The sequence below is a fragment of the Cornus florida genome, unplaced genomic scaffold (assembly GCF_030987335.1).
Source record: "Cornus florida cultivar Cherokee Brave unplaced genomic scaffold, ASM3098733v1 CherokeeBrave_3.0.0_Hap2_Chr04, whole genome shotgun sequence".
In the NCBI taxonomy this organism is placed as follows: Eukaryota; Viridiplantae; Streptophyta; class Magnoliopsida; order Cornales; family Cornaceae; genus Cornus; species Cornus florida.
The window spans coordinates 10,765,347-10,777,720 of NW_026775574.1; the positions used below are offsets into that span (position 1 = coordinate 10,765,347).

Below are 12,374 nucleotides of genomic sequence, written 5' to 3' on the forward strand. Positions count from 1 at the left end.
GGAACCTTAGGTTCAAACACTTTTTTAAAATTTTCTTTTGAACTCTCTTCAATACAAGAAGTTTTCAAATCATTTTTCAACAAAACCTTTTCAATATCATTTTTCAAAACTTCTTTTTCAAACACATCTTTTACGACTTTCTCATTTATAAGATCATGTATATGCAATGAAGGAGGAATGGGATGTGAAACGGGACGGGTGACAACTTGAGGTTGCACCAGTTCACTCTCTTTGTTGGACATTCCAACTTGGTTGTCCACAATCCTACCACTCCACAAGGTAGTCACCGCATTAACAAGTTCAATGGTGTGACCTTCTGATGAGGAATGGGTTTTCACAACACATTGTTGCTTAGGTAGGGCATTTATAGGCATCTTTCCCTTCTCTCTTGCATTGAGAGTACTAGCTATTTGCCCTTCTTGGGTTTCTAGCTTCGCAATAGAATGAGAGTAAGAATGAAGTAATTGAGTGTTAGCCTCTAAAGTGCCCAAAGCATTCAAAACTTTCTCTTAAAAGGCGGGACTTCTAGTGTTACCTTGGAAATAAGATTGGTTGGGAAAATGAGAATTAGCAAATTGATTCCCTTGTGATTGATAAGGTCTATAACCTTGGGATCCTTGGTTTTGAAGTGGAGGTGGACTGTATTTCCCTTGAAAACCGCCTTAGGAAGGGTTTGAGCCCTCTCCTTGGTTTTCCAAGAGAAATTCGGATGATTCCTCCAACTTGGATTATAATGAGTACCATAAGGATTGTTCCTTTGGTTCACAAAAGCCGCATTGACTTGTTCATTAGGTTCACTTTGCACTTGTTCATGAGGACAATGAGAAGTTGAATGAAGAAAACTAGAACAAGTCATGCATGTTTCATTTGATGCACGATGAGAATGGTTAGGGAAGGAAGATACTTGGTTCGCCGAGTTTTGGTTAATAAAAAATGGTTAGGGAAGAAAGACTTCATTTCGGTGGCTATTTCATTTGAATGGTCGACTTGATGTAAGCCAACACTCTTCCTACCTTGTGAATTTCTACCATTCTTGGATGATAGTGTTCTATGCAAAGAATTTTCACTCATGCTCTCATAGAGACGCAACACATCATATCCTCATGCCTATCAATGTATGTGCCACCCATGGAAGCATCAACCATACCTTTATAGTTATCCAATAAGCTCTCGAAGAAGTATTAAACTAATTGTCATTTAGGCATGTCATGATGTGGACACTTCCTAAACAATTCATTGAAGCGTTCCCATGCCTCATGAAACATTTCTCCATCCCCATGTGAAAATTCTTGAATTGAGGTCCTCATGGCATTGGTCTTAGAAACCGGATAGTATTTTTTCAAGAACTCTTGTTACATTCTGCCCAAGAAGTGATTGAAAAAGGCCTAAGATTGTTAAACCAATATTTTGCCTTGCCTTTTAAGGTAAATGGAAAAAGTTTGAGTCTTAAAATCTCTTCCAGCATGTCCGTATATTATACGGTGGAACATACCTCAAGAAACTCATCCAAATGCTTGTAAGGTTCTTCACTTGGAAGTCTATGATAGTTAGGAAGCATTTGAATGGTTTGTGGCTTAATTTCATAATGATATGCTCTAAATGGAGGCAATTGGATGTATATAGGTGCATTATACTCATTAGGAACATAATGGTCTCTTAAAGCAAGAGGTGGATTAGCTACTTGAGGTGCAACATGAACACCTTGGTTTTGAATTCCTTGATTGTTGATGGGAGGTTGTGGAGCATACATTGGCCTTGGCATTCCGTATAGAACTTGGCCTTGTTGTTGTGGTGGTTGGTGAATGAATGGCCTAGGCATGCCTAAAGGTACTTGCATGTTCTCATTGCGCATTGGGATAAAGGATACCTTGTTGGTCTATATGACCAAGGTCCTCAACATGATTGTTATTATGGTCATCCATTGATAGATTGGCTCTATTTGAACTTCCTCTTCCCCTAGGATTTCTAACTATAGATTCAAGATGTAAATCAAGTGGGACAAGAGTTGGTCTCAATGAACGACGCCCATGCATGCACAATGCAAAACACAAAGAATCACAAACACTATGCCTTCACAACAATGCAATTAGACTTCTTCCACAAACATTTAATTCATACTCCCATATTTTAACAACAATGATGTAAGACAATTAAAAATAAGCCTGCACGCGGGCCGACGATTTAATTAAGGGATTGAGTAAAGAAAGTCTCACAAAGGTCCTTTAGCACTTCAACTCCAAATTTAAAGCTTAGCTTAGCAAATTTTTAGAATTTTTAGCTTTTTACTTTCTTTGCTTGCTTGAATTGAATGCTCGATGACTCCTTTCCTTGCTTCCTCTCCAACAATGCACCTAGTCAAGTAATCAACACAATAAGTAACCAACAAGAAAAATAGAAGTAAAGTAAAGACACGATCAAAAGAGTACTAATCCTAATCAATTCCACAAATCCGACGTTGCCAAATCTAATCAACAAATCCCCGGCAACGGTGTCAAAAACTTGGTGGTCTCTGTCGTCCTACCATAAGCTTACATTTGTAGAAGCCACTACTACCTTCACTAAAAATATAGCTAGGGCAAGTAGGGATTGTCCCAAGGGACTGTGAGGATCGAGCAATGTCGTGGAATTGTTATTAGGGACAGTAGGTCGAGTGATCAAACAATTGGTTGGTTGGTTGATTAAAGAACAACTAAATTAAACTAAGTGATAGCAAATAATGCAATTAAGAGCAAGTAAGAGATAGAGATCTTGGGGTGTAGAGATCACCACCAAGTAATACATTTCTATATCACTGACAAGTGATTAATGAGGGCAAATGGTGTGTTGCAATAATGGTGTGTGTGTGTTTGGTTGATTCAACAAGCAAGGATGACTAGTTAAGCATATATTGTCTAAACATCATGTGAAAGGCACAATATATCTAAGCAATGAAGCATATATTGTCTAAACAACATGTGAAAGGTACAATAAATCAAAACAAGTCATTAATTCTTTCATTAAGCTCACAATCCAAATACAACACAAGGTTAGAGACATATACTAATTGCATTCAAAAGCTTGGATCATCAAACAACAAGCATAGATTGTCCTCCCATTTAACACTACACTACAACTACACTACATCTACACGACTAGCATGAAAATAAACTAAGGGAGAGGCACAATCCATCAAGGCATAAGCATGAACCATCAAGAGAATCATAAGAGCATTCCTTTAAGCACTATGTTTTGATAATCTCCAAATCTATAGCATCAATACACATAAACATGCATCAATAACACAAAATCTAGAGACAAGCACATGAACATCTATTCTAGCATACATAGACATATGGATAGAATGAAATGATCAATTGGAAACATTAAACCACATAAATCATTGAATAAACAAGATCTATATATATCAAAGTGTCAAAACATCAATTACAACACTAATCCCTCAATAATACACAAGATTAAGATATAGAAAGCATGCTTGGGGCTAACTCTAGCCCCAAGAGGATGTCTAGCCACTCATGGTGATGATGCTCCAACCCTCAAAGGCTAATTCCATGGTTGAAATCTGCTCCTTGTTGATGAAGAACTCTAATGGTGTCTCTAGCCTCCTCATCCTCTAAGCTTGCTCTCCAAGAGATGATATGAAAATAATGTTGGCTCCCTTGTAAAAAATAATCCTTATCCTTATATAGGTAGGTCAAAATGACACCTAAAATGAGCTGGGGTCGTGCACACAATATTCCCTAATGATTGGATAAAGGACAACTTTCAATGAGGTGGAATTTTAACTTTTTCGCGCTGGAGGAAGTTCGATCGATCGAACTTTGGATTTGGATCGATCGAACTAGCTGAGATCGAACTTAGGCTGGATCGATCCAACTGGTTGAGCTTTTTGGGAAAAAATAAATCCGAGATATTTTGGAGAGATATTTATGGGAAAAGGACAAAAGTGGTTAGTGGGTGGTATAGTTGTGGATAGGATCAATAATTTGAATAAAGACAAAAGTGTTCGATCGATCGAAGGATGGTGTTGGATCGATTGAACTTTTGGGACTTTATGCTTTTGGGTTTGGGCTTGGATCTATCTTGAAGTGCTGAGATCGATCATTATTCGATCGATCGAACCTTGAACTTGGATCGATCGAACTTTGCTGCTTCCCACCTTTGGCTTCATTTGCTTCCTTCTTTATCCACTTTGCTCCTTTCTTTGTTTAATCCCAGAATTGCTTCAATTAAGCTCTTATTTGGCTGAGTTAGTTTATTTTTGGGATAAGTGCCTAAAAATGGAAATAATACGAAATCAATCTAAAACGGTAAAGTAAGATAGATAAAGGTACTAGAATGCCTAAGCTTAAGGGGTTTAAATACGCACTTTTCAGCGCTCATCAATTATGCCATGTCATTGATTTCTTGTATTACTTCCACCGTGTCAATTGGAATGCTCCAATCTTGTTAATTGCATAGATATTATGCATTGTTCTTGATTTCATGTATTACTCCCAATCATGTTAATTACATTTGATAATGTGATCCTTGTATTCTAGCATCCTTCTTATTGTGTTCTTGGATTATCCTAACTTTGACTTGTTTCATATATGTATATATATCATGATTCTTGTTGCCTGTACTCTATGGTAGCTTAGGATGATCCTTGAGTCTAATCTTTGACATAGATGTTAGGTGGCATGATCCCTTTTGAACTATATCATGTTAGTCCTAAAAATCTCTAAAGAAATCGAGTCGATGCGTGCTCATCCCCTACGAATAAACTTGTTAGTCTTGTTTATTCACCCCAAAGTTACTAGGTGTTTTGCAAGTGAAGAAGCTTTGTTGTGGGATACACAACACTCTTAGATAGGCTAGAAGTTTTGAAGTATTTTTGATGATATTGAATATGCACATGTTAGCATATCATATTTACTTTTGTTTATTTTGACAAAACTTGTACTTATTATTTAAGCCATGTAATGTGCACTTAAGTGCACCTTTTAACACTCTTTTGATGTGTATGTAATGAGGCCGAAGGCCAATATCATATATTATGTATGTTATGCACTTTTACTTACAAACTTCATTATGGAAATATTGAAAATTCATGAGATATTATGTCATTTTCGCACCGGTGTGTGCATTATGTATGTAATTCATCATTTAGCATTCATTTGCCATATGTGAGGTGTGGCCAAGGGCCAAACACCATTTAGTTTCCATTTTTGCATTTTAGTTCACATATTGCATTTTTGGGCTAAATAGTAAAATCCGAGTCTTTAAGGGTTCATTTTCAAATCAGGTGGTGCAAAGTGTGTTTCGGCACCTCCACTAGGCCTTATTTATCTTGTATGAAGTGTGGCCAAGGGCCAAACGGTCATTTGAAACCATTTCCTAATTTTGGTTTCCATATTTTCCATTTCAAGATCATTTTCGCCTTTTTGGCCGTTGGGGGGTCGGATTTTGACTCGGCCATTTCTGGGAGCCGTGGACCATTCCCGCGTGCTCAAAATCACTATTTACGTCTGTGTACATGATTGTTTCCAGGAAAAACCCTTTCCTTTGTGATTTGAGCCTCCTATGGAATCATTTTTCAATTTTGTTGCATAATCTGTTCTAGGGGCATTATAGACTTTTTTATATCAGTTTTATTTTCTTCTTTTGACATGGTCGCTTAGAAAATGTGATTTTAGGGGGGGTTTCTTCTTTGTATTTTTCCAGAAAACATCGTCTTGGTGCCGAAAATTAATCGCAAACATTCAACTTTTTGTTTTTTTTTAGCAGCTTTTTGGACCACCATGACCAAATTTCATGGAGGGGCATTTCGGGCATTCTACATTGCATTTTTTTTAATTGTTACATGAATCACGTAGAAAACTCAATTTTGAGGGGGTTTTCTTCTTTGTATTTTTCCAGAAAAATTCATCTTCTCGCCCGTTTTTGATCTTTGATGTAAGTAGATCTTGTAGCAGCTTTTTGCCCTCTTGTCTAGTTCTGATCTAGGGGCATTTTGGGGATTTCACAGTGAGTTTTTTCGATTCCGTCCATGTTGTTGGGTAGAAAAATCAATTTTAGGGGGGGTTTCTTCTTTGTGTTTTTCCAGAAAAACTCGTCTTGGCCTCCGTTTCAAGCCTCAATTCTGGAACCTCACTTTTTTTTTTTTTTTTTTCTTGCTGTCAGCTTGTGCAAGCCATTGGGTGTCAGTGGGCTTGTGCATGGGCGCCGTGTGTGCCGTGGCCTTCGTCGGGCCGCCGCGACGTCTCAACTTCAAACCCTCGTTTCTCCCTTGTCGATACTCCAAATCGAGTGAACTTTTTTTTGAACTTGACTAACTTTTCGCTGTCTTTCCAACGGTGTGCTCGGTTGCACCTAGATCTTCCTAGATAATCACCAATTTACCCTTTTAGCCTTAAGTGCTCGTTTTTCTTCGTCAGGCCGTTTCTCCTTCGTCCGGACTCCGAATCATGTGATTCTTGAGTCCATCCTGATTATTTTTTGTTATCTTTCTAGCGGTGTGCTCGGTGGTACCCGAATCCACATTTTTTAAAAATGACTATTTTGCCCCTGGGGACTTACTTGTCATATTTTTGATCTTTTGCTTCCGCATCAGTTCTCATTGAGTTCCACGACCTCTTGGAAGGTCACTTTGACTTCTTAGAGTCTTGTTTTCTATTTTCGCTTCCGCATATCAGATCCTTTATCGGGTCAATCTTTGGTTCATCACAGGACACACTAGCCTAGAAACCTGGGTCGTCACACATACTTTCTTCTTGAAACACCAATGAGGTAAAGTGACAGCTTTGATCGTCTATGTGGATGATATGATAATTATGGGGGTTGATGCCGAAGAGATCTCTAGGGTATAAGGGCGAAGAACATGGGAGGGCTCAAGTATTTTTTGGGAATAGGGGTGGCAAGGTCAAAATGGGGCATATTTCTTTCTCAACGGAAGTATGTACTGGATTTATTGATGGAAGTGGGATTACTAGAGTGCAAACCAGTGGATACCCCGATTGTGCAGAACCATAAGCTTGGGGAATACTCGAACCAGGTACTGGCTGGTAAAATGAGGTATCAAAGACTAGTGGGGAAGCACATCTACCTATCTCATACTCGCCCAGACATCGCTTACGCTGTGAGTGTAGTAAGCCAATTTATGCATAGTCCTAATGAAGACCATATGGGTGCAGTAATTCGAATCCTCCGTTATCTGAAGTCATCACCAAGAAAAGGACTAATGTTCTCCAAGAATGAGTATTTGAATATTAAATGGTACACGAATGTGGACTAGGGAGGGAACATCTTGGATAGAAAGTCTACTTTGGGATACTTTACACTCGTGAGAGGCAACTTAGTTACATGGAGGAGCAAAAAATAGAAGGTAGTGGCATTGTCCAGTGCTGAAGCTGAGTTCTGAGGCATGGCAAAAGGATTGTGCGAGCTTCTATGGCTTAGAAGTTTGGTAACTGAAGTTGGATTTCCTCCTGGTTCGGCAATAAATTTATTCTCTGATAACAAGGCTGCTATTAACATATCTCACAACCCAATTTAACGCGATCGCACCAAGCATGTGAAAGTGGATTGGCACTTCATCAAATAAAACCTGGAAGAGAAGATCATTCAGTTTCCTTTTGTCAAATCTGAAGATCAACTGGCTGACATACTTACCAAAGCAGTTTCCAGTAGAAGCTTCCATGATTCACTTGACAAGTTAGGCGTTAGAGATATCTACACACCAACTTGAGGGGAAGTGTTGGCGTGAGTCATGTAATTAGCCTGCTATAGAAACCTTAGATATTGGAATCCCTTCAATCAAGGGTCAAACTTAATTATAGCCGTAGATACTGTATCTTAAAATAGTTTTCTTGTATCTATATATCTTATACTCTATTATATGAAATAATATATGAAAATCATGGTTTGACACAGATTAGGTCTTCAAATCCAAAATATTTATCCCCAAACTAACATCTTAACAATTGAAACCGAGTGTGAAATCTAGTGAGCACCAACCGTTGCCTCACCAAAATTTTCTACGACTTTCGATTTATTAGAACGTTTATGGGCGTTGTTCTTACCTTTAAAGAGATGAGGGTACTTCTGTAATTTATAGTGCTTTACAAGGTTTGAAATATCTTTTTAGTCGCTGTTGACTGTTTAAAAGGAAGGTTAGTGTAATAATGTTTCATTTTCAAAGGAGGTCCAGAACATTTTGAAAATGATATGAAAGGTCTGCCTAATTATACTAAATCACATAAGAGGTCTATGTAATTTATCATTTATTTTATATTACATAACCTGTGGCATTTCCTAAATTTTTAACATAGGAAGTCAAGAGTTTAAGCTCCAAGATAAACAATAGTGGTGGGTAAGTTTCTTGTTACCTCTTTTGATGCATTCTAAAGCTAAATGGTAATTTTTAATTGATATGTCGCGTGAACTTGCCTTTCTTATTACAAAAGACATCCATTGTTCAATGTTTAAAGAACATTCATACTACTTATGAAATAACCTCTAGCGAGGCCATTAATTTAGAAATATCAGCACTTTTGTTTAGCATAAACACTCCTATGGATATTAAGGAGAGCTTAAGGAATATTCTTGGAACATGCGGAGAAGGGCTTCAGGATAAATATCTTGGTTTTCCAACAGTGATTGGGAATTCAAAGATTGAGGTTTTCAATTACATAGAGATGAAGATTAAGAATAAAATTAATGGGTGAAAGGCGCGCAACTTATTTTTAAGTTTTTGTGTTCCTCTTCTCAAGTTTTGATATTGAATCCAGGTAACAATAATTTTTTTTTGCAAATATAGAAATGGCTGAGTTAAACAGAGTAACTGATCTTGTAAGAATGAGAAGTATTGAAGAACTATGATAACTATATGTGAGCTATTCAACACCTTCGATGCTAATGGTTATGGTACTTTTTTTCCTTTTTTTTTTTTTTTTTTTTTTTTTTTTTTTTTTTTTTTTTTTTTTGTCTATTTTAGAATTAATTGGGAAGGATCTTTGGATATTGAAGTTTATTTTGATGACCATAAATAAATAATGCTAATGTTTTGAGTAAAAGAGTTCTTTCTTGTTTCGAATTAATTCCGCGAATCAATCTTTTCTCACACATCACATTGTGATTGGAAATATGGTAAAATATAAATTTTGTTGTTTCATGAACCACTTTTAAGTCTTTTAATATTTCATTTTATTTCTCAAGCATGCTACGCCTGTTAAAAAAAAAAAAAAAAAAGTTAAAGTTAATAGGATAAATGGAAGTTCTGGAATTATAAAATAATTATACATTAATGAGTTTAGCGACTTTTTTATTATTTTGTTGAAAAAAAAATGGAGTAAAATTGTAGAAAATGGGACTATGAATATCGCCACCCTAAATCTGAAGGGGGAGGCTCAAATGGGTTAGTTACTTAAGCTAGTGACTCATAAAACATTAAGTTTAAAATTTGACCTCTCTTAAATGCAATATATATATATATATATATATATATATATATTCTTAATTTGAAATCCTTTTCCTTGTAAGAAAAAGGGTTACAAACAATACATTTTGGAGCATCAGAATACTACTCATTTTATAAATGAAAATTGTTACATTTTGAGTTAGCTAGCCGGCGAACCAAGTAAGATCCAGCCCACATGTAAACAGGCCAATGCCAAGACAGCCCAACCCAAAAACAGAAAACAAATGTGACCATTATTGGTTAAAGCACTATGCAGTGAACATGGAGATGGTCTCTACTCTCGCATCAATGCCGATCCGGAGGTTTCACAGGGGGGCAAATAATTGAAGATGGAAGATCCCATACCTCAATAATGTGCCTGGCATTTGGCGACACCTTGAAAGTTGTAGACATGAGTTTCAATCTAATGGTGTCTAGTATAAGATGTAGCAGTGAGTTTTGAGGCAGACACTTCTTCTTAAACACCCTTCTATTCCGTTCCATCCATATGTTGTAAATAAGTGCGGACTATGAGAGCTTTGCAATTGTATTACTATAGAACCCTGAATTGCCTCCCCAGAGATGAGTAGCCCAATTGATGAGGTGTGATTCCCTTCAACTCTGAAGCATGGGTTGATCAGGCCCAAACCCAAACTCGAGGGAATATCAAACAATTAAAGTATTTAATAAGCATGGAATATAAAATGAATTAAGTATAAAGAATAAAGCTGAAAGAAAACGAAATAATAATTCCTTAAATAAAAATTAAATGATCCTCCAAATAAAATATCCAAAACCTCCAATATCATTACAACTCGGGAATCCATCATTTGGACCCCTAATCCAAAATCCAACTGAAACTAAATAAATAAATGAAATAAAACTAAATCCAAATACTTAAACATAAGGAAGACTCCTACGTCGAATCGGAAGAGTGAATAGATAGTCTTTACCCAGCACGAACCACCTCTATGACTAGATCTGACAAACACCTGAAAAAAAATAGTGGGTCAGGCCCATGAACAAGTTCTAATCTACTACATTCCAAACAGAGACCCGATACACGTATACATCCTAGTCAATTCAGCAATAACTATATATAGATACATACTGGACTATAGGGCGGCTTCAACCTGAATAGTAGGCAACATGCAAAAATGCACATAAAGTAGGCAAAAGTATCTAGGCCTAACGGGGCACACTATAGTCCACTATAGCCATTTAACCACCCACATGCAACATACGCATCCTAACCACTGATCTTGAGACTCAAGCTCATAGCATGGCATATATTTTTACATATATAAAGTCTCCATCCTATCCAAAGCATAAAATAAATGTCATCCAATTGATTCAGTGTCCTGACACGTATAAGTAGGACTTAACCTTTATGTTAATCCATTCCCTTATAAATTCAAATAGGTAAGACTTAATTGATAAGTTAATTCGTCACTAATAAATGCCATTGTGACGGCCCAAGTTTTTCAACCCGGTGCGTCAGTGATGAACCGAAAAATGACCCGATAACGGATCCGAAATGCTGAAACAAAAGACAAACAACGGTCTCTAGAGATACAACATGACTCTAAGACACCATTGTGACCCTCAACGAGGTCACGGGACACAAAGGAATCAAATGCGAAAACAACAATTCAAAAACGGACAAGAATGCACCTAGGGGCAAAATTGTCATTTCTAGCTTAAAAGTGGGTGCCACTGAGCACACCATTGGAAAGACAACAAAAAATTAATGAATTTAGATTCAAGAATTGCTTGATTCGGAGTCCGGATGAAGAAGATATGGCTAACGGAAGAAGAAGGGGCAAAACGGTCAAAAAGATGGCAACCAAGAACATCTAACCGGTTACCAAGCCTTCCTAACCGGTTAAGAGACCAAAAAATTCGACCAAAACACTTTTCATGCACATGTAACCGGTTACGAGGCCCTATGTAAACGTTTACATGTGAAGGAGGCAGAATGGGCAGCCCAAAAACCTGGCAGCAGGGGTTTTTTGGGAAAAAAATAGAAATTTGAGGCCCTATATGACATTTTCTGAAAAAATTCAAAGAAGAAACCTCCTCAAAATTGAGTTTTCTACGTGAATCGCTGGGAAAATCGAAAAATATGCAATGTGAAATGCCCAAAATGCCCTCCCAAGAAAACTGATCCAGAGGGTCCAAAAAGCTGCTAAATTTAAAAACTGAGAGCTGAACTTCGGATGCGATATCTGATGCCAAGATGGCATTTTCTGGAAAAACACAAAAAAGAAACCTCCCCTAAAATCATATTTTCTAATCAACCATTTGAAGAACGGAATTTATTTCCTAAAGAAAATTCCTAAAATACCCTTAGGTCAGAATATACAACAAAAGTGAAAAATGAGTCCGTAGGAGGCTCATTTCACCAAAGAAGAAGTTTTGCCCGAAAAAGACTGTGTACGCAAACGTAACATACCTAGTAAGATGTGCTACAATGGTCCATGGCCTAAAAATATGTCTGATGCAAAATATGACCCCCCAACGGCCAAAATGCCAAAAACGAAGTTTGAAACGAAAACTTGGAATTTAAAATCATGACATGGTTTCAAAATGCCGTTTGCCCCTTGGCCACACGTCATGCATGGTGAATGAATGCTAATGGAAGAATCAAAATGGAATTCCCACACCCAATGCAAACATGGTGAAGCAAAAACTCAATATTTTTCAATACTTTGATAATATTCCTTGAAGTAAAAAATTACATAGGATACAAATTACATGTCATTAGCCTCCGGCCTCATCTCATACATGTCAAATACATCGTAAAGAGTGTACTCATGTACACATTACATATAAGGAATCAAATGTACACATGTTGACATATAAGACTATAATTGGCATCCCAAGCCAACCTTCACAAAAATGGAAGTCTCCAAGTCCACAAACCATCCAAGCA

At 37.1% G+C, this 12,374-nt stretch overlaps 1 pseudogene; it reads left to right on the plus strand.

Moving 5' to 3' along the window:
• The first annotated feature begins 1,203 nt into the window (after window positions 1-1,203).
• Window positions 1,204-1,302, plus strand: LOC132305802 (small nucleolar RNA R71; annotated as a pseudogene).
• The last annotated feature ends 11,072 nt before the right edge of the window (window positions 1,303-12,374 follow it).